Source organism: Nicotiana tomentosiformis, chromosome 2 (genome assembly GCF_000390325.3).
Source record: "Nicotiana tomentosiformis chromosome 2, ASM39032v3, whole genome shotgun sequence".
Classification (NCBI taxonomy): Eukaryota; Viridiplantae; Streptophyta; class Magnoliopsida; order Solanales; family Solanaceae; genus Nicotiana; species Nicotiana tomentosiformis.
Window position 1 is genome coordinate 163670000 of NC_090813.1, and position 22678 is coordinate 163692677.

At 40.9% G+C, this 22678-nt stretch overlaps 1 long non-coding RNA gene across 1 annotated transcript; it reads left to right on the forward strand.

Moving 5' to 3' along the window:
* The first annotated feature begins 648 nt into the window (after positions 1 to 648).
* On the forward strand, positions 649 to 13823 carry LOC117275293 (uncharacterized). Its single transcript, XR_004505449.2, has 2 exons — positions 649 to 926; positions 13561 to 13823. It is a non-coding gene; the product is annotated as an uncharacterized lncRNA (long non-coding RNA).
* The last annotated feature ends 8855 nt before the right edge of the window (positions 13824 to 22678 follow it).

Sequence of the window (22678 nt, forward strand, 5' to 3'; positions counted from 1 at the left end):
ATGGTCAAAGAGATAATGTCTTGAAATATATGAGAAGGTTATGGAACAATTGGAGAGGATCGCTGCACATGATTGTGATGTCTAAGCCATTGCGCGACGTTCTAAAGGATGTGCCACAGGGGGTCGACAAGAGTGATTGGGAATGGTTGGCCAAGGAGCACTTCTTATCTGAAAACGTTTAAGGTATGTCTTCATAAATATTTATAGCATCTTAATTTTTTAAGCGGCAGACCACACCTTATACTTTATATTATAGTTATAGGAAAGAAGTACGAGAAACTCAGTGATTAGGTCTAAATTGATTATGCCTCATCGTAAGGGTAGCAAGCCTTTCAGAGAGATTATTTATAAGCCGGTAAGTAAATCGTTCTATTGTATTAAGAAACCTCCTCTTTGTTTAAAAGAAATTGTTTGACTTGTTTATTCAAATGCGAAGGGATGCAAAGATGGTAATCCACAAGATATAGCGACTATTTTTTTTGAGACTCATAAGAAGGATGATAAGCTTGTCGAACCTGAAACCAATGAAAAATATGTATGTTGATTGATAAATTTAATTTTACACCTTTCCTTTTATCAAAGTATTGCATTATTTCAAAGACTATAATTTTTTAAGCTGAAATTTAAGAATTGGTACAATCTGAGCCGTCTTTTACAAACATTGAGGTTGTAGAAAGGTACTTTGGATGTTAATGCAAGAGCAATATGGTTGGATTTGGGGGTGTGATAACCGCTAAGGACTTAAAAGGCGGTAATTACTCTAAGGCTGCACTGTTGGATGAGCTGAATGCAGCTAAAAAAAAAGTCTATCACTAACAAGACGACTGGATAACTTGGAGAATACAGTTGCACAACTTGCAAGCACATACTCTGGTCAGCCTTCATCAACACCATCTTCAACTGAACCAGATATAGGCATCTGAAAGGTTAGTAAACTTTTACCAACTTTTTACGATTATCATATGTCATATTCATTTATTTAGCCACCTTATCACTTTCTATTGCCATGTCTTTCTTTATGCAAATTATAGTTCCACTATGATATAATGAGTATTTCTATACCAAGTGAATAAATAGAACTTTCTTCTATTTTTTATTTCAACAACTCAGGTGCCTCGCTCTTTTTTGTTAAAGGATGAAATAAATAAATAACAGATCTGCATAAACTGGTTGATCGCCATTCTACTTCACTGTGCAAGGCTTCTATATTTCTCAATCTCTTATTTTTCGTTCACTTATAGAACCTATTTTTCCTTAGCTAAACATTTCCCTTTTCTTTTATGTTAAATCGACAAGATTATATAATATTTTATCTAACTTTAGTACTTTTCTACACTCAAGAATGTGCTATAAAACTTTCACAAATTTTTATGCATAGACAGTGAAAGGACTATACCAAATGGGAGGGAGATGAGGGTAGGCACAATCATGGAAGCAAGGACAACATCCAACACTAATGGGTGGAAATGCAACAACATCCTTCAGACTTCAAAGGCTACAAGGAAGAAGCATACGAGTGGATGACATGGATTAATGCAAATAATTTGTTTACCATTAAAAATGGATAACAATTAAAATTATAATGTGGTTCTAAGAACATATGATTTCACTTAATACCAATTGATAAATATGAAGATTAATAACAAAAATGAACTATAAAGTAAAACAAACCAGTGTTAGAATGAAACTCAGCCCTCGAGTTTGGATACCCTCAAACTGGTTGATGCAAGAACAATTAAAATATAACAAGCTGATGAACAATAGTACAAACGAGAATGAGAATTATATTGCTTTGATATATGAGAACAATGTGTCTTACAAATGATTAGAACCCCCCTAAATAATAGAGGAATTTCACTTATGATATAATTCTAATTAGAGAAGGAAATCCCATGATTAGCTAATTAATCGTTTCTGATTTGATCCGTTCCGAGATTTACGCCATGATCCTCGGCCAGTCACGGATATCTAACCTTTATGTTATTGTGCTATCTTCGATCTTGCTCGATGTCTGTCTCATTTGTCTTCGATCGCTACTAGCCTCGATCTCGACAGGTACCTCAATTCTGAAATCGGTACCTTATCCTCGTGATTTAGTCTGTTTCGTTATGAGGTCGTCCTTCTATGCAACCTCCCGGTCTCGGTCAAATAGTAAAATCGGGCGGGCCCGGTTTTAACCGTATACAGATATTCCCCTCGTTTTTGGAGTAAAATGACAAGAAACTAATTGAGCCTTCGATTTTCTACCTCGACCTGTCATGACATCATCCTCGTGACGTAAGCCACAGGAGTGACCGAAACGTCCCGACGGTACAGTTCCCCAAGTCATTAATGCGTGTCAGTTGGTGGTAGGCCACTTGTTCCTTTGAACCGTCATCGTGAATCCAATAAATAGACCCATTTCTCAGTGATTCAAACTTTACTTTCACTTCCTTCTAATCTCCAAAGCTTTTACATCTATTAAGTTATTCCCTTCTACAAATCTTTAGGTTTTGCTGTTAATTCTTTCTCAAAGGTCAAGTCCTATTATCTTCCTCTTCTTCAAACTTACACAATAATGGCAAAAATATCGAAAACGGTACCACAAAAAGAAGCTGCTTCATCTTCTCAACCGGCCGATGGGAAAACGCCGGTGGAACCCCTTTTTGAGGAATGCATTCCTGTGGGTGCGCGCTAAACTTTGATTTTAAGATCGATAAAGCCTCGTATATTCCTGGTCAATGCGAGCCAATGTCGAGGTATATATGCTCGATAACTGAGGTATACTTTAAGCAGGTAAAGAGGTGGTGATCCCGACTCCCGAATAAGACATCACCACCCATGTGGAAGGGTTTCTAAGTGTTTACACTTACCCATTAACGCTGGGCCCCCTCGACCCCGTCATCGTTGATTTTTCCGTCAATATCAAATAACCCTAGGCCAAATTTATCCTTCCTTTTGGTGAATTGTTATTCTACTCTGATTCTTCGTGAGCAAAGTCGAGGGGCTACCTTTCACCCTCGATCACCTTATCAGATTGTATAGTCCCCGCCTCTATCAAGGCAGGTTAATAAAACTCCAACATCGGGCTACCAAAGTGTTGTGCTCGAGCATAAACAAGGACAAGGATCGAGGTTGGATGGGCCGGTTCATTCGAGTGAGGACTTCCGACCTAATCCCAGTCGAGAAGATGCCATTTCCTAAGAAATGGAACATGAATCGTAAGTACCGTCTCACTGTTAGCTTCCATGTATTATTTGTTCCTTTGTCTTTTCTCAATGACGTCTTTTTCCATGATGTAGCGGTTGCTTGGATGCCCCATGTGATTTCCGACCTTGAGAGCTGGGTTCGGAACCTGGCCTCGACCTCTACATACGTCGAGCGCTTAGCTAAGGGCCGATGGGAGGCCAAGAATCATGGTAAGCCCACTTTTTATGTATTTGAGGATTTGATTGAGATGCCCTTCTTCTACTTTTTCAATTTTCTTGTGTACAGGCTTGGGCAAGGATGGGTTCATGAGGCCCTCGTCTGGTGAGGAGGAGACTTCGACCCCGGTTCCGAAGCCAGCGAAGGATAAGAAGAGGAAAAGGGCCTCAACTTCCGAGGATCCAAAGCCTAAGAAGAATCTGGTTCGTAAGCTGAAGATAGACATTGTTGTCCTGCCTATGGATATGATTCAACAGCTAAGGGAGGAAGAAGAATAATATGAAGACGATGGCTCGGAACTGGTGGCCCGAGTGAAGAAAACCATCGAGGCCTCAAAGGCCGCTGAGTCGGTTGTGGTTGAGGAGATTCCACCTCGAGCCGAGGGGGTCTTGGAAAAGGACTCGCACAAAGTCCCCTAGTCATCGAAGAATGAATATGCCTCCCACCGAGATGAGAAAAGGCGGGTATGTCTGAAGGGGTCGACCCCGAGGCCTTTCGCAACGAGGAGAATGCCCCTAATGGCTCACTTAGGGCAATATATATCATACTTAGTTTATTTCTTCTCTTCCTGTCTAATTTCATTTCTTTTTTCCGTGTAGGCTTTGGTACTCCATCAGGAGGCATTTTCAAAGTCCCGAGCAGAGTTGAGCCGGTGTGAATCCGACCTCCGAGGGCTCACGGAGGAGAAAAATGCCCTTAAACTTCTCAGTGAACAAAAAGAAGAGGAGATCAAGGACCCCCGAGCCGAGTTGGCCAACGCTCACCAAGATCAGACCGACCTGATCGAGCAGGTAATGAAAATCTTAAAAGCTAGTGGGCTCGATTCGGGAACGGTGGCTGACATTTTAATCTCACAGCTGTAGCAGAAGTTTGAGAGGATCGAGCAGTTTTGTGATGAGGTCAACATGATGAAAGCAAAGACCTTGGGATGGAAAGAAAGTATGGACCGCTTTGTTGCTGAAAAAGAGGCTGCTCGAGCCCAATTGTCATCGGTCGAAAGTTAGCTTCGAGGCATGAAAGAGAAGAGCTCAGCTCAGGAAAAGAAAATGGAGGAGCTCGAGGCTCGGTTAGCTTCCGAACTTGCCAAGGCCAAATCTGAAGCCGAAAAGGCAAAGGCCGAGGCACAGGCAATTGTGGCTGTCTACCAGGCCGATGCTGAAGATGCTCAAGTCCAAGCAAGAGAGGTAGCCGAGACAGCTCAAACTCGAGCACATTGGATGGCTAAACTCGACAAATAGCAATCTCGGAGGGAAACCCTCGAGGAGATCCATGCTCGAGGTTTCGATCTTACCGATGAGATAATAAAGGCTAAAGAGCATGAAGCCGATGCTAGAGCGCTTGCCTTTTCCGATAATGATGATGATGATGGCAGCAAGAGCGGGTCCAAGAATGGGGAGGAACTCGATGGAGAAGAAGGCTTTTTCTTTTTTTCTTTTTTGTGCGGGACCCTGATCGCTCCAAATATATAATTTCATATATATAAAAGATTTTTTTTCTCTTTGAATTGTCTTTATTCTATTTCCTGCCTCATGAAAATTCTATTTCATTCATGCCTTGTGGAGATTTTGCTCACAAGTTTGGGACTTTAGGCAACTAGACCGAAGTCGGACCAGTGTAGTCCTTAAAATCGAGTGAGTACTTGCTCGAACTCGAAGTAGAGTGAACCTTAGGTTTTAGTTGAGTAAGGGAGATTTCTCAAACTCAAAAAATTAAATGGCCCTTTGGCCCGTGAATTAGGCCGATATGGCCTCAAAAGAATGGCTTTTCCCCTTTTTCGGCTTGAAAAATTAATCATAAAAATTTGTCATGCCTTAGCACGAGATAAATTTGTACCCATTAGGTTTTTCGAGCATTGGTGTTATTGAAATCCTTTGCTTTGTTATGCCTTAGCACAAAATTGTCTGGGAGTTCGAACAATTCGATACCCCTTAGGGTTTTTCAAGGGTCGATATTATCGAGACCCTTAGTAATTCAGCCGATGATTGCCTTTTTAACTGGTTTATGAGAATATTTGAAGGCCTGTTTTATAATGAAATTCAAAAGTCTCTGAACTATGTTAATTTAGCTGTAGCCTTTAGTTTGGTATTTGCCCCTTATGCTTGTTTCCCTGCTATACTTTGAACTCGTTCGAAGTGTCAGTCCCCAAGTGGGGTGGCCGTGGCTTAAAAAATCGAGGATTGTCTTTTTAAGGTCTTACAATTTCGAGGTTTAGTAATTCGATCATGTCGATATTTTGGACAGCAGTCCCTGAGTATAGGGTAAATTGTTTGAACTTCAGTTGTGATTGGCCCTTAACCCAGTTTCCACAATAGATCATAAGTATGAAATTGTAAAGTATAAATTTCTCTAAGGCATGGAATAGATTATACATGCATATATGTTTTGCCATTAGGACACGGTTCATTTGACCGTTTGGTCCTTTACCTATCAAGACCTTGTCGACACGAAGTATTTTCCTTATAACTATTCGAGGGTGATGCCCCCCCAGTATTCGAGGTTGATTGTTAAGGAGCCTCGGATACTATGGAATTGCTCTAAGTTAGTACGAACAATGGTTTCCTCATTAAAAACCTCGCCAGAAAAACCTATTTGGGAGAAAATCTGGTCTAAGGGAAAAAGAGTGCAACGCGTGCTTTCATACCTAAGAACTTTGCGTTTGAAGAATCCTTTGGTGTCTTCGATTAAACACCTGCAAATGGTTAGTATAAAATATAAACGAAAATGGAGAAGGTCGTACCTTAGCAGTAATATTGTTTGAGGAGTGACATGTGCCAATTGTTTGGTAATTGTTCGCCGTTCATCGTGCCAAGTTTGTAGGATCCCTTTCCGATGATATCGAGGATCTGATATGGTCCCTCCCAGTTTGGGCCAAGTTTTCCTTCGCTTGGGTCTCGAGTATTGAGGGTGACCTTCCTCAGAACCAAGTCCCCGATTTTAAAGTGTCGAAGATTGGCTATTCGATTGTAGTACCTTTCGATCCGATGTTTCTGTGCGGCCATTCGAACGAGGTCGGCTTCCCATTTTTCATCTAGCAATTCGAGGCTTATATTCATAGACTCATGATTTGACTCTTCCGTTGCAGATCGAAACCTGACGCTAGGTTCCCCGACTTTAACCGCGATCAGAGCTTCAATGCCAAATACTAAAGAGAACGGTGTTGCCCCCGTACTGATTTTGACATTGTTCGATACGCCCAAAGGCCTTTTGGTAATATTTCTCTCCATTTTCCCTTAGCGTCGTTCAATCTTTTCTTTGGATTTTGAATGATGGTCTTGTTTGTCGATTCGGCCTGTCTGTTCCCACTAGGACAATATGGCGTCGACAGGATCCTTTTTATTTTGTGATCTTCCAGAAACTTTGTCACTTTGCTGCCGACGAATTGCTTTCCATTATCGCATACGATCTTGGCAGGCATCCCGAGTCGGCATATAATGTGGTCCCATATGAGGTATATGACTTCTTTCTCTCTAATTTTCTCGAAAGCCTGTGCTTCAACTCACATAGAGAAATAGTCGGTCATGAATAAAATAAATTTAGCTTTACCTGGGCCCGATGGTATAGGGCCGACGATAGCCATTCCCCATTTCATGAATGGCTATGGGGATAAGACTGAGTGGAGTTGCTCTCCGGGTTGGTGAATCATCGGCGCATACCTTTGACATTTATCGCACTTTTGGATAAACGCTTTCCGCAGGTGCCCTCATGGATTTCTCGTAGGACGTAGTCGGTAACTCCTGGTCCCAAACATATTGCCAATGGTCCATCGAACATCCTTCTATATAGAGTTCCATCTTTGGTCAATGTGAATCTTGCAACTTTCGTACGTAGAGTCTTTGATTCCTTAGGATATGATGGAAGCTCCTTAGGTACTCGATATATTTGTTCCTCCAATCCCAGGTCAAACTTGTGGAGTTGATTTTTGCGTGGCCTTCTTCGATTACTGACCTTGAATGTTGTACGACAGTCCCCGAGCTAATCTCGTTGTCTTCGACTGATGACCCCAAATTTGCAAGGGCATCGGCCTCACTGTTTTGTTATCTAGGCACATGCTGTAGGGTCCATTCTTTAAACCGATGTAGAGTCACCTGTAGTTTGTCCAAGTACCTCTGCATTCGACCTTCTCGAACCTCGAAGGTTCTGTTGATTTGGTTTACCACAAGAAGGGAGTCTCATTTGGCCTCAATGACCTCTGCTCCCAAACCTTTAGCTAGCTCGAGACCTGCAATCATGGCCTCATACTCGTCCTCATTGTTAGTTAACTTGGAAGTTTTGATAGCTTGTCTAATTGTATTACCCATGGGCGTCTTCAAAATGATGCCTAGCCCGGACCCCTCACATTCAAAGCTCCATCTGTGAAGAGGGTCCACACCCCCGATGATGTACCTGACATTAATAATAGTGCCTTTTCGACTTCGGGTATGCGGGCTGGCGTAAAGTCGGCCACGAAGTCCGCTTCGATTTGAGACTTGATGGTTGTTCGGGGTCGATACTCGATATCGTATCCACTGATCTCGATGGCCCATTTGGCCAATCGGCCCGAAAGTTCGGGCTTATGCAAAATATTGTGAAGGGGATAAGTAGTCACCACATAGATCGGGTGACACTTAAAATATGGTTTTTCTCAAACTAGGACCCCACTTACCGTGATTTCCGAGACTACTAGGTACAAGTAGAGTTGCTCGTCCGCTTTCGGAGTATGAAGCAGTGGCGGGCTCGAGAGGTACCTCTTTAATTCTTCCAATGCTTGTTGGCATTCCGGGGTCTATGCAAAATTGTTCTTCTTTTTGAGTAGTGAGAAGAACCTGTGACTTCTATCTGAAGACCTCGAGATGAATCGGCCTAGGGCGGCTATGTGCCCTGTTAATCTTTGTATGACCTTAACATTATCCACGACTGTGATATCTTTGATTGCCTTGATCTTATCGGGGTTGATTTTGATCCCTCGATTTGATACCATAAATCTGAGGAACTTACCCGAGCCAACACCGAATGCACATTTCTCCGGGTTGAGTTTCATGTAGTATTTCCTTAGTATATCGAAGGTCTTCTACAAATGTGTCAAATGGTACACTGCTCGCAGGGACTTAATTAGCAAATCGTCAATATAAACCTCCATTGATTTACTTATTTGTTCTTCGAACATTCGATTTACTAAGCGTTGATAGGTGGCACCAGCATTTTTTAGTTCAAACGAAATTACATTATAGCAATATGTGTCGTACTTAGTGATGAACAAAGTCTTTTCCTGGTCCTCCGGGTTCATTTCTATTTGATTGTACCTGGAGTAGGCATCGAAAAACTAAGGATCTCGTGGCCGGTCATGGCATCGATCGTGCGATGAATATTCGGCAGAGGAAAAGAGTCTTTAGGACATGCTTTGTTTAAATCTTTATAGTCTACGCACATTCTAAGTTTATTTCCCTTTTTAGGGACTATGACTACGTTTGCTAAGCATTCAGGATATTTTATTTCCCGAATGGATCATATTTTGAGAAGTTTGGCTACCTCATCCTTCATGAATGCATGTTTTACCTCGGACTAGGGCCTTCTCTTTTGTTTTACTGGGCGAAACTTCGGGTTCAAGCTCAATCGATGTATAGTGATCTCCGGCGGGATCCTTGTCATATCTAGGCAGGACCAAGCAAAACAATCCATATTATTGATAATAAATTTAATGAGTTTTTCCCTGAGCCCGGGGGTTAACCCCGTACCCAGGTATACCTTTCGATCGGTAGATGCTCGATCAGTATGACTTTCTCCAGCTCTTCGACTGTCGATTTGGTGGCATCCGAATCCTCGAGGATTATGAAGGATCGAGGGGTCCAGTAGTCATCGTCCTCGTCCGTTCCATGCTTCTCCGACTGAGTCGAGGCTGGTGGCTATGGTTGCTATTTAGCTTCCTATTTTCCTTTGGACTCTGATCCCTTTATTAATGAAAGTACCAATACCGGTATTACTTCGTCGACCGCGAACATCTCTTTGGCAGCATGTTGTTCCCAATACACCATTTTTACTCCATCAAGTGTTGGGAACTTCAATATTTGGTGAAGGGTTGAGGAGACCACCCTCATGTTGTGAATCCAGGGTCTTCTAAGAAGTGCGTTGTATCTCATAACGCTCTCGATCACATGGAACTTTTATTCTTGAATAGTTCCGGCTACATTTACTGGAAGGATGATTTCACCTTTAGTTGTTTCACTCGCCATGTTGAAGCCATTGAGAATCCGAGCTGCGAATACTATCTGATCTTGTAGGCCTAGCAGCTCCACAACCCTCAATCGAATAATATTGGCCGAGCTTCGTGGATCAATTAAAACACGTTTAACCTGAATTTATTCATATGGATAGAGATTACCAAAGCATCATTGTGGGGTTGTGAGATCCCTTCTTCTTCCTCATCATTTAATGATAACGTGCCTTCTGGCATATAGTCTCGAGTTCGTTTTTCCCATGTGATTGAGACTTTAATGCGTTAGAACATGGGCCCTTTTGGAATAGCAACCCCACCAACGATCATGTGAATAACGTGTTGTGGTTCTTCCTTCTCGTTTTTCCTGTTTGCATCCCTGTCTCTGAAATAGTTTTTAGCTCGGTCGCTCAAGAATGCTCGAAGGTGACCCTCGTGGAATAAACGAGCCACCTCCTCCCTTAGTTGTCTGCAGTCTTCGGTTCTATGACCATGTGTACCATGGTATTTGAATATTTGATTGGGGTTTCTTTGTGATGGATCGGTTTGTAGGGGTCTGGGCCATCTAGTATCTTTGATTCTCCCAATGGCTGACACAATACCTGATGCGTCGATGCTGAAGTTGTATTCTGATAATCGTGGTGCTTATGTGGAATTATCATGCTTATCGAAGCCACTTTTGCTCATGAGCCCTCGAGAGCTCTGTCCTCTATCATTCCTTTGATCATTTCAGATGGGATTGTGTCCTGGGCCGCTGTTTCTACAACCTGCATTGTATGATTGATGCCGATCTCTGTTCGACCGGGGTTCTCTGTCCATATCCCTTTGAGTTCTTCCGACGGCCCTGTTTGGATAAACAGAACCGGAAAGGGTCCCCAATTGATCATCCTCGACCCTGATCTTTGACTGGAATCGATTATGTACATCGGCCCAGGTTACCATTAGATATTCAATTAAATTTTGCTTTAGCTGTCGTGATGCCACCGAACTTCGTTCAAACTTCGTTCGTTAAGACCTTGAGTAAAGGCTTGAACAGCACAATCGTTTGTGACCGGTGTTAGTTCCATGCGTTCCATCTAGAACCGAGATACGAATTCCCTCAACATTTCGTGGCCTTTTTGTTTCACCTTGAAGAGGTACGAGTTCCTAGTCGCAACCTTTATTGCTCCGGAATGTGCCTTTACGAAGAAGTCTACAAGCATGGCGAAGGAATCGATGGAATTAGGAGGCAAATTATGGTACCATATCATTGCTCCTTTCGACAATGTGTCTCCAATTTTCTTCTGTAGAACAGATTCAATCTCATCGTCTTCCAAGTCATTCTCTTTTATTGCGCATGTATAAGAAGTGACATGCTCATTAGGGTCGGTGGTCCCATTGTACTTATCAATTTTTGGCATTCGGAATGTCTTCATAATGAGTTTCGGAGCCGCACTTAGAGGGAAAGGCTTCTGTATGAAGTTTTTTGAATCCATACCCTTTAGAATCGGCGCTGCCCCCAGTATTTAGTCAACCTGGGAGTTGTATGTCTATACTTTCTTGTCATTTGCCTCGATTTTCTTTTCTCCCGATTCAATCCGTTTAGTAAGCTCCTCGAGCATTTTCATAATGGCGGGTTCATTCCCCGATTCGTTGACGTTCGACCTTTCTGGTACAGGCTCGGTCCTATGGACGACTTCTGGTTTGATCCTACTCGTTGTTCAGTGCTGATTTTGTAGTTGTGCTATAGCGACTTGTTGAGCCTGTAACATTTCGAATATCAATTGGAGGCTAACTCCACCATCTTCACCGCCCTGCGTACCTCGACCACCTGATCGTACTTCCCTGCGTACTCTACCTTCGGGATCAACGCCCAAATTTGCATTTAGGGCGACATGTGAACTGACATCGATGGGATTTGCAATTGGTGCTCCCTCGAGGTCAGCCTGAGGCACCTCGATCCCTGAGGCGGCTATATTGTCATTTTTCCCATGAAATCCGAGGTCGTTGTCACCATGTGTAGGCGCTGCTTATGAGTTTGACATGTTTATCCTGAAAACAAAAATTCTTACGAGAACAAGTGTAAAGCAGTTTGTGTCATCGGAATCAGTATTAAGCAATCACTATTATCCTCGATCCCACGGTGGGCGCCAAACTATTTACCCTTACAATTGGATAACAATTAAACTTATAATGTGGTTCTAAGGACACGTGATTTCACTTAATAGCAATTGATAAATATGAAGATTAATAACATAAATGAAGTATAAAGTAAAGTAAACCAGTGTTGGAATGGAACTCAGCCCTCGAGTTTGGATACCATCGAACTGGTTGATGCAAGAACAATTAAAATATAACAAGCTGATGAACAATAGTATAAACGAGAAAGAGAATTATATTGCTTTGATATCTATGAACAACGTGTCTTACAAATGATTAGAACCCCCCTTTAAATAGTAGAGGAATTTCACTTATGGTATAATTCTAATTACAGAAGGAAATCCCATGATTAGCTAATTAACTGTTTCTGATTTGATGCATTCCGAGATTTATGCTATGAGCCTCGACCAGTCACGGATATCTCGCCTTTCTGTTATTGTGCTATCTTCGATCTTGCTCGACGTCTGTCTCATTTGGTTTCGATCGCTACTAGCCTCGATCTCGACAGGTACCTCGATTCTGAACTCGGTACCTTATTCTCGTGATTTAGTATGTTCCATTACGAGGTCGTCCTTCGATGCAACCGTCCGGTCTCGATTAAATAGTAAAATTGGGTGGGCCCAATTTTAACAGTATACACAATTCACGCGTATTCATTGTAGCAAGCTCCATGATCAAAATGACTGGACAAACGTGGATACTGAATGTTTCTTCCTATGCGTATAATTTGAATGATTGAACGTTGGCCCAGGAATATGCACACTCCCAACAGCAAAGAAAGCATCTTGAACGACTGGCAATGGAGATTAAAATATTGAGGTTTAATGAACAATGCTACAAGGCTGCGTAATTTGACATGAAGTTCCAGTGGATAGTTCTTTTATGAGTACTTACTTCATAGTGATATATGCGCTACCAAAGTTAGGTGCATTACTTAACTTGGGTAATAGGAGAAATGTAATTTAAAGGCTTATTTCTTTACATACAGTACGACTATGTGACATTTTATTTTTTGCTTATAAATATAAAAATTATCCATAGGCTCATTGCCTAGTGGAATTGCTAAACAAAAAAATATAAGTATTCAGAGAATTCTAATTCATTGGCATATTAATGTATATTAGTGAATTAATCAGATACCTCTGCTCCTAGATTTCTACAAAGATCTCTATTTTATTCTTCAGAAGTGTAACAAGTAAGATTTTTCAGGATCAACTCGCAACAAGTAATATTTCTATTTTGAGTGCAACATTGATAACTCGCAACAAGTAAGATTTTCCAGGATCAACACTCAACTTGTATCCACCTGCATATCATATATGGTCCAAAAATCAAATTTTCATGAAACCCAATAGTAGCAACCTCTTTTATTTTTCTTTTCAACTCTTACTGTTATTGAGAAGCATTAGATAGTATCATTCAAGATACAAATAAATAGAACAATAGTAGAAAAAGATGACATAAATTTCATGAATTAGCTTGTTTGATATTTTTTATTTCTTTCTCAATGTAATTATGTGTACTGATATGTTTTGCTTGCTTTTAATTATTTTTGTTTTTAGGAACTTTTGTCTTCATTGTTGTTGTCTCCTACCCCTTCCTCCCCACATTAGGGGAAAAAGGAAAAAGGTGTCAACAAAGGCACATCATCACCGGAGATGGTGCTTACATTTGATTGTGTTTTATGCTTTAGATTTATAATAGCCAAGTTTGATTTATTTACTCCAATTGTTCAATTAACATGGAGATTAAATTTATTCATTCATTTTTTTAAATAAAATAGTAAGGAAAGTTTTTACTATACTAGCATGAGCTTGTTCTTATAACAGATTCAAAAGTTGAAGAATGAAGATGTCATTGAAGAAAGTACTAAGCAAGTTGATGCATATTAGATTTTATAGCTTTCTTAGTGGTTGTGTTGGGTTGTTGTCATTTGTACATATGTTGCAATTTCATTTTCTCTCTTCTAAGAGTAGATAGTGAGAAAGTCCTACAGTTTAGATGGGTATATATTCTAGTAATGTGTTGTTTTATTAGTTCTTTCTAATTGGTAGATTAATTTTATGTGAATACATGTGGTTATTTATTATTTTTCTGAAGTGTGTGCAAAAGTATATGGAATAACGAATATTATTGCGCAAACACAGGGAAAACTTTATGAATAATCTAATTTCATTTATTAAAATTTTATATTAGCGAAGAAAAATATGGGATCTACAACTATTTAATGATTGGATTGTCAGACTGTTGAACAGGTATTAGCGAACAAATTGGTCATTAAAAATATTATCATTAAAAGTAGCATACAATTAACGAAGGGGAACTCCGGTCGCCAAAAGTAATTACAGTAATCGAACTTGTGGTTGTTTTTAAAACTCACTTCCGATCCACAATTATGCTTTAAATCCTCAACTCGGTGCCAAAAAACCCGAAACTAGTCAATTGTTATACAAATTAATCAATACATGTTCAAAGGTTCATAATAACTATTAGAGTAATTACCCAACCTCAATTGGAAGATTCCTAAAATTCATCCCCGGGCTCACGTGCCCGAATTCTGGAAATTTTCGAAGATAATTGTTACCATAACCTCACGAACTCAAATATATAATTCCTACCTAATTCCGTAACTATTTTCGTAGTTAAATCCCATTTTTATCAAACCTAATTTTTTAACTAAACCCATAATTTTTCATAATTTTACATGTTAAAGTCTACCCAAAATCTATGTATTTAACTCACATTGGATAGAAATCACTTAGGTTCAATAGCTAAGTGAAAACTCCTCTCTAAGAACCTCCAAAATCACCCAAGGAGTAAAAGAAATGAGTAAAAAATGGCCTAAGTCCCGTATTAAATGAACCTATCTGCCTCCAGCACTTCCGCTTTTGCGGCTCATTGTCCACTTTTGCGGCTTTGCATTAGATGCGGCTCTCTCCCCAGTTGGCCTACTTCCGCATTCTGTGGACAACTGGTCTGCTTCTGCGGGACCACTTCTGCGAGGCACGTACCGCACATGCAGCTTTGGTCGCTTCAGTTGTTGCTTCCATCGCACCTGCGCTATCGCAGGTGCGCACCATGCTCCGCATCTGCGATCTCTGGGCAGCCCACGCTGGGCCGCTTATGCGGCTGTTGGCTCGATTTTGCGAGCTCGCACCTGCAGCCGGTCCTCCGCTGGTGCAATTGCACCAGAATCTCTGATGCTTCAGCTATTCTTTCCAAGTCCAAATGAGTTTTGTGCCTCGTCCGAATGGCATCTGGGGCCCCCGAGGCCCCGTCCAAACATACCAACAAGTTTGTAATCAAGAGACGGACTTGCTCGAACCCTTAGAATATGGAAAACAATACCAAAACTAAGAATCACACCCCAAACCAAATCGAATCAACTTATGAACTTCAAGTTCTTCTAATTTTGCTCCGAACGTGCCGAAATATACTTAAACTACTCGGAATGACACCAAATTTTGTATGCAAGTCTTAAATCACTTTACAGAGCTATTCCCAAGCTCGAAATCCCAAACGGACCTTGATTATACCAAAACCTACTCCAAACAAAATTTAAAGAACTTTTAAACCTTCAATAAGTCACCTTTCAATTGTAGGCACCAAAATGCTCCCGGATCATCCAAAACCTAATCCGGACACCCGCCCAAGTACAAAATCATAATACTAACCTATTGGGACCGTCAAATCCTGATTCTGAGGTCCTTTACTAGAAATGTTTACCAAAGTGAAACTTACCCCTTTAAAGCCATTATTAAGGAACTAAGTATTATGATTTTAACCCGAACCCTTCCAAATCAGAACTAACCATCACCGCAAGTCATAAAACAGTAAAAGCGCATACGGAGAGTCTTATTTAGGGAAACGGAGATCTAAAAAGGAAAATGATTGATTGGGTCATTATATTAGGCGCCATAACGACCTTTGGTGGAATGTTTAGGTCGTGACATATACTATCTTAAAGTGTAGGCAAAACTCCAAATTTCCCTTCAAAATTTTATGTTCTTAGTATAAATATCCATGGGGAAACAAGATATATAATCAAATTCAAGTGGAAATTACTTACCCTCAAATTAGTAGTGAAAATCTCCTTCAAAATCGCCTCTTTCCTTGCTCAAAAACTCAAAATAATGATAAAAGAGCAAACTTTTGAAATATAACATGTTGCTAGGCTCCTCGTTTCTGTGGACCACATGCTCGCATCTGTGACCCCATGCTTGTATCTCCGAGATTCTCCTCAATCTCCAGACCATGCAGGTGCGCACCACTTACCTCGAAAGTGGGGTTCTCTTCATCGGAACCAAAGTGCACAAGCACATCTCGCATTTGTGCACAACACATCGCATAAGCGACTATTGACCATGCCACTCTTCTTTGCAGGTGCGCGACTATTGACCAGGCCACCCTTCACCGCAGGTGTGTGACTATTGACTAGGACACCCTTCTTCGCTGGTGCGCGACTTCTCCACATAATAGACCATAGCAGATGCGCTCCTTTGTCGCATGTGCGACAAACACATGACCAACCCAACATTGCAAAAGTGACCAATCTCTCGCAGATGCGACTTCGCACCTGTGCTCCTTCTCAGCATGCTTGATGCACCAGAGCCCTGCCAATGATCCGAAATACACCCGAGCTCCTCAGGATCCTATCCAATCATACCAACAAGTCCAAAAACATTATCCAAACTTATCCAATGTCTCAAAACCCCAAAATAATATCAAAATCAAGAATCGAAAATCAAATTATTCTCTTAACTTTCAAACATTCCAACTTCGCCGAACGCATCCGAATCATACGTAGACATTATGTATCACACATAACTTTTCACACAAGTTCCAATTCGCTAAATGAACCTACCCAAGGTTCCAGAACACCATACATAAGTTGATAACATCAAAGTTAACATCCGGTCAAACCTATGAACTCTCAAATTCTTCAAATTGCCAACTTTCGATAAATTTAGTCAAAACCTTCTACGAACATCCAAACACAATTTCCAGCACATACCCAAGTCAAAAATACCATACTAACCTATTGAAACCATCAAATCCCAATTTTGATATCATTTACTCACAAATTAAACCTTGGTCAATTCTTCCAACTTAAAGCTTTCAAATTGAGAATCACTCTACCCAATCAATCATGAATCTCTTGAACATCAAAACCAACCATATACGCAAGTCACAAAGCATAATATGAAGCTACTCAAGGTCTCAAACCACCAAATGGGATGCTAAACCTCAAAATGACTGGTTGGGTTGTTACATTCTCCCCCACTAAAATGTACGTTCATTCTTGAATGTTCCAAGAGTCGTTCCCAAGCTATCAAGTCATTGTATACACTCATCATACACATACCCATGGGTGATATCTCGTAACCTCAATCCGTATAAGCTTATTAACACAATCCCAACGGAAGATTCTTCCTTTAACTTTAGCTTATAATCTTTAGAACAAAATTCCAACATTTGAAACTCCCTCTAAGATTCGATTCTTGTATATATACACTGTATCAATCCCTACAAGTTGCATCAACCTATAAATATATTTCCAAGATATAACCACACGATGTACTGCATAACTTTGTACCAACTTGGCCAATCGTTTTAAGTATTTTAGCCCCATTTCCCCTACTTGATGCCTTACATATGTGTATTATGATTATATGACTTAAGGGGGCCGCTGGTTTGGTTTCTGTAATATTTTGGATTGAATTGGGACACTTAGTCCCTTGGTTGGAGGCTTAAGTTGTAAGAGTTTACCAGAGTTTGACTTCTGTATAGATGACCTCGGAATGGTGTTTTGATGGTTCTAATAGGTTCATATGGTGATATTGGATTTAGGTGTATGTCCGGATTTGGAGGTTCCTATGTTGATTTGGTTCAATTTGGCGAAAGTTTGGAAGTTGAAGGTTTGGAAGGTTATAGGGTTTGACTGGAGTTGACTTTGTTGATATTGGGTTTGGATTATTGTTTCGGGAGTTGGAATGGGTTCTTTATGTCATTGGGAATTGCATGCAAAATTTGAGTTCATTTCGAGTTGTTTCGGCATATTCAGCATAAGTTTTGAATTCAAAAATTTAGATTAGTTCATTAAGTTTGAATTGAGGAGCGCTTCGTGGTTTTGATGTTGTTTCGCGGAGGGTTATGGTGTGTTGGGATGTCACCCTTCAATGCGTTCGCATTTGGGCTACACATTTACGAAGCAGCTGGGAGGTGTTTGGCCTACGTAATCGCGAGGTCCAGGCTTGTTTGCGTAGGGTGGGGTGAGTTCTTCATCGCTTTTGCGATGGTGTTGATGCGAACGTGAAGGTGGTTTTTGGATGGTGAGTTTTTTGGCCTTCCTGATCGCGATGTAGGTCCCACGATCGCGATGCATATGCCTAGGCAGACCCTTAAATAACTCTATTTTGGGGGTTTGAGCTATTTTAACATATTTTAAGATTGGGAGCTCGACTTTGGGCAATTTTGGAGGTGGTAAATATTTTTGACTCGGATTTGTTTATTTTTCATGATTTCATCCTTTATTTAGGGTTTGATTGGTGAATCTAAGTGAAGGAATTTGGGATTTTGGTAAATACTTTCCTATATGAAATTTGATGATTTGAACCTCGATTCGGAGTCAGACTTGGATTAAACTTGTATGATTGGACTCATATTCGAATGGGTGTTCGAAATTTGTGACTTAGTAATTGGCCTTCATGGCCTTTTACAATGTTAAATTTAAGAAAGTGTCTTTTCTATATCTCTTATGTGCAAAACTAAATCTCCCATGTGTAAAAAAAGAAATAGAGTCATAAAACTAAAAAAATGCTTGTAGGGCTACAAAACCATTTGATTGTCGGGTTCCAGGACGCGGGCCCGGTTTGACTTTTTGGGTTGACTTTTTGATTTTTATTAAAGATCGAAGATTATTGTTTGGGATTGCTTCCTATGGATTTTATTGATGTTATTAAGTTATTTGGATAGAATCAAACCGTTCAGAGGTTGATTCATGCGCGAAGGGCTTCCTAGAGTACAGATTTAGCTTGCTTGAAGTAAGTATCTTGCATAAACTTGATTGAGGTACTAGTTTCCAAAGTTATTTATGATGGCTATGTAATACGGGTGGTGTCTATGTGAGGGGTTGAGCCCATGTGCATACACTGAGGTATTATTCATGCTCGTGGTAGTACTTAGGCTAAGAAATGTCTTGAACTGATTGCTAAGCTTCATGTTGTTATGTTTATTATGCTTGTACCCATTCTGTGTGATATGGATTGGACCGGTAGCACGTGAGTTATCCGTGCAGTTATGAATATTAGCATGTGAGTTGTTCGTGTGATTGTGATTATTGGCACATGATTTGTCCGTTCGATTATGATTATTGGAATGTGAGTTGTATATTCAATTGTGATTATTGATACATGAGTTGTCCACGCGGTTAAGATATGATGGCATGTGATTTGTCCAAATATATCCGAGTTATTGTTATTATTGGCACGTGATTTATCCGTGCGGTTGAGATATTATTGGCACGTGAGTTGTCCGTGCAGCATGTGAGTTGTCCGTGCAACGTGTGGATAAGGATTCATCCCCCTATGGTCACTCTCTCATGTTTCTCTCTTGATGGTGTACACGCGGTATGAGAAAAAACTAGCTAGTGTTTGATTTGTTTATTGCATTTCTTCTTCACTTGCAATTCTCTTGGTTGTTTACCTGTTTTATTCGCATATCTTCTTATATATGTTGGATTGTTAACTGAGCAGAGTATGCTACGTTATCTTGTGCACCAAGGTGTCTTTATCTGTGATTCATGACTTGATCGTATTATTGTTATGTATTAGTGGGATTTATGAACTGTACAGGTTATTAGTGAGTATAATTAGTAATTCTTGCCTCTATTACCTCGCCGAGGTTAATTTTGATACTAGTTGAGTACATGGGGTCGATTGTACTCATACTATACTCTGCACTTAATTGTGCAGATCCAAGTGTTAGACTGAGCCATTAATAGACTTGCCTTGTAGATGCGGTCATCTTTGAGGGACGAGGTAGAGCTGCATATCTACCGCAGTCTTGGCATCTCTTTTTATTTTAGTGATGTTAGATTCATTTAGACAGTATTTTACTTTGTATTTCAGATGTGTACTTCCGCTTTAGAGCTTATGACTCTATATTACAAGTTCTGGGGGATTATTGTGTATCCACGCTTTTATTTATGTTATTGGCTTTAGGCATGTACTATTTCCATTATTGCTGTTATTTTGTTCCACTTTTGTTATGTTTGGCTTTCTTTGCCAGTGAGTTAGGCGCCATTACAACCGATGGGTGATTTTGGGTGGTGACAAGTTACTATCAAGGTCCTAGATTCATGGGTTCTATGGGTCATGAGCATGTTTAGTAGAGTCTTGCTATCACGACCCAAACCGATGAGCCGCGACGGGCACCCGGTGCCTTACTGAACCGAGTACCAACATAAGGTATCTTTCTTATCATACTATCAAGGGTAAATGATCCGGAAACGCCGGTGGGTGATAATATTATTTTGGACCGTGTATACCGGTCGTGTGTAGTGTCCATTGGGGGACTGGAGACTAAAGTTGATCTCTTATTTCTTAGTATGGTTGATTTCGACATGGTCTTGGGCATGGATTGGTTGTATCCATGTCATGATAGTTTGGATTGTCACGCTAAGACCGTGACATTAGCGTTGTCGGGGTTGCCAAGGATCAATTGGAGAGGTTCTCTAGACTATGTTCCCAGCAGAGTGATTTCATATTTGAAGGCCCGACGGATGGTTGGGAAGGGGTGTCTGTCTTATTTGGCCTTTGTGAGGGATGTGGGTGCTGATACTCCTACTATTGATTATGTTCCGGTGGTGCGAGATTTTTTGAATATGTTTCTTGCAGACCTGCCTGGCATGGGGCCCGTCATAGGTATTGACTTTGGTATTGATTTGTTGCTGGGCACTCTGCCCATTTCTATTCCTCTGTATCGTATGGCACTGACTGAGCAGAAGGAATTGAAACAGAAGCTTCAGGAACTTCTTGATAACGGATTTATTAGGCCTGGTGTGTCGCCTTGGGGTGCATCGGTTCTGTTTGTGAAGAAGAAGGATGGTACTATGCAGACGTGCATCGACTATAGGTAGTTAAATAAAGTAACAATCAAGAACAAGTATCCTTTGTCGAGTATTGATGATCTATTTGACCAGCTTCACGGAGTGAGGGTGTTCTCTAAGATTTATTTGAGGTCTGGGTATAACTAGTTGAAGATTCGGGACTCGGATATTCTAAAGACAACATTCAAGACCCGTTATGGTCATTATGAGTTCCTTGTGATGTCTTTTGGGATGACCAACGCCCCAGCAGCATTCATGCATCTGATGAACAGTGTATTTCAGCCTCATCTCGACTTTTTTGCCATAGTATTCATTGATGATATCCTAGTGTACTCTCGTAGCTAGGATTAGCATGCACAGCATTTGAGGATTGTGTTGCAGCGTTTGAGGGAGGAGAAGCCTTATGCCAAGTTCTTCAAGTGTGAGTTTTGGCTTAGTTCGGTGGCGTTCTTAGGGCACGTGGTGTCCAGTGAGGGGATTAAGGTGAATCCGAAGAAGATATAGTTAGTTCAGAGTTGGCCCAGATCATCCGCAACTACAATGATTCAGAGCTTTCTCAGCTTGGCCGGTTATTATCGTCGCTTCGTGGAGGGTTTCTCGTCTATTGCATTTCCTTTGACCGAATTGACCCAGAAGGGTGCTCCTTTCATGTGGACGGATGAGTGTGAGGAGAGCTTTATAAAGATCAAGATTGCCTTGACCACAACTCCAGTTCTAGTTCTACCTTCAGTTTCTGGTTCTTATACAATGTATTGTGATGCTTCTTGGATTGGTATTGGGTGTGTCTTGATGTAGGGAGGTAGAGTGATTGCTTATGCTTCGCGTCAGTTGAAGCACCATGAGAAGAACTACCATGTTCATGATTTGTAGTTAGCTGCCTTCATTCATGCATTGAAAATTTGGAGGCACTATCTCTATGGTGTGTCTTGTGCGGTATTTACAGAACATCGGAGTCTCCAGCACTTGTTCAAATAAAAGGATCTAAATTTGAGGCAGTGGAGATGGGTTGAGCTGGTAATGGACTATGATATTACAATTTTGTATCATCCTGAGAAGGCCAATGTTGTGGCCGATGCCTTGAGTAGAAAGGCGGTGAGTATGGGTAGACTTTCATTCATTCCTATTAGTGAGGGACCTCTTACAGTTGATGTTCAGGCCTTGGCCCACAAGTTTGTGAGATTAGATGTTCAAAGCCCAGTCGGGTTCCAGCTTGTGTATTTTCTTGGTCTTCCTTATTTGATCGCATCAGAGAATGCCAGTATGATGATCCATATTTGCTTGTCCTTAAGGACACGGTTCATCACGATGAAGCCAAGGATGTTACTATCGGGGATGATAGGGTGTTGAGGATACAGAGCCAGATTTGTGTGTCTAATGCAGATAGGCTACATGAGTTAATTCTTGAGAAGGACAGAGTTTGCGGTATTCCATTCATCCGGGTGCCGCGAAGATGTACCAGGATTTGCGGCAGCATTATTGGTGGAGGAGAAGGAAGAAGGACATAGTAGGGTTTGTAGCTTGGTGCCTAAACTATCAGCAGGTGAAGTTTGTGCATCAGAGACTGGGTGGATTGCTTCAGCGGCTTGAGATTCCGGAGTGGAAATGTGAGCGTATCACCATGTATTTTGTAGCTGGACTCCCACAAACTTCGAGGAAGTTCGATGCTATTTGAGTAATTGTGGATCGGCTGACCAAGTTCGTGCACTTCATTCCAGTTGGGACTTCTTATTCTTCAGAGCGGTTGGCTGAGATTTATATCCACGAGATTGTTCGCCTTCACGGTGTGCAAGTGTCCATCATTTTAGATCGGGGAACGCAGTTTACATCACTATTTTTGA